We start from the raw sequence: 955 nt of genomic DNA, 5'->3' as shown, positions 1-955 counted from the left end.
GGGAATTATCTGCAGGAGGCCCTGGCGCATGCATCAGTGCAGCGGGAACGACCTAGGACCACCAGGGGCCGAGAAAACCACAGTCTCATGGGGCCGGACACTCAGGGTCAGGGGAAAATCCAATATATATCTGGTGATATCTCGGGTGCTATTAGAGATAGCGCAATAAATCAAAGTGCATTGTCTGTAGGAGGCCCTGGCGCATGAATCTGTGCAGCGGGAACGACCTCGGAACACCAGGGGCCGAGAAAACCACCGTCTCATGGGGCAGGACACTCAGGGTCAGAGAAAAATCCAATATATATCTGGTGATATCTCGGGTGCTATTACAGATAGCGCAATAAATCAAAGTGCATTGTCTGTAGGAGACTCTGGCCCATGAACCTGTGCAGCGGGAACGTTCTCGGACCACCAGGGGCCGAGAAAACGACCGTCTCATGGGGCCGGACGCTCAGGGTCAGTGAAAAATCCAATATATATCTGGTGATATCTCGGGTGCTATTAGAGATAGCGCAACAAACCAAAGTGAATTAACTGCAGGAGGCCCTGGCGCATGGATCTGTGCAACGGGAACGACCTCGGACCACCAGGGGCCGAGAAAACCACAGTCTCATGGGGCCGGATACTCAGGGTCAGGGGAAAATCCAATATAGATCTGGTAATATCTCGGGTGCTATTACAGATAGCGCAATAAATCATAGTACATTGTCTGTAGGAGGCCCTGGCGCATGAATCTGTGCAGCGGGAACGACCTAGGACCACCAGGGGCCGAGAAAACTACAGTCTCATGGGGCCGGACACTCAGGGTCAGGGGAAAATCCAATATATATCTGGTGATATCTCGGGTGCTATTAGAGATAGCGCAATAAACCAAGGTGAATTATCTGCAGGAGGCCCTGGCTCATGAATCTGTGCAACGGGAACGACCTCGGACCACCAGGGGCCGCGAAAACGA

The sequence above is a fragment of the Nomia melanderi genome, unplaced genomic scaffold (genome assembly GCF_051020985.1).
Source record: "Nomia melanderi isolate GNS246 unplaced genomic scaffold, iyNomMela1 scaffold0014, whole genome shotgun sequence".
Taxonomy (NCBI): domain Eukaryota; kingdom Metazoa; phylum Arthropoda; class Insecta; order Hymenoptera; family Halictidae; genus Nomia; species Nomia melanderi.
The sequence above is the reverse complement of the archived record's forward strand: the minus strand, read 5'-3'. Positions refer to the sequence as shown.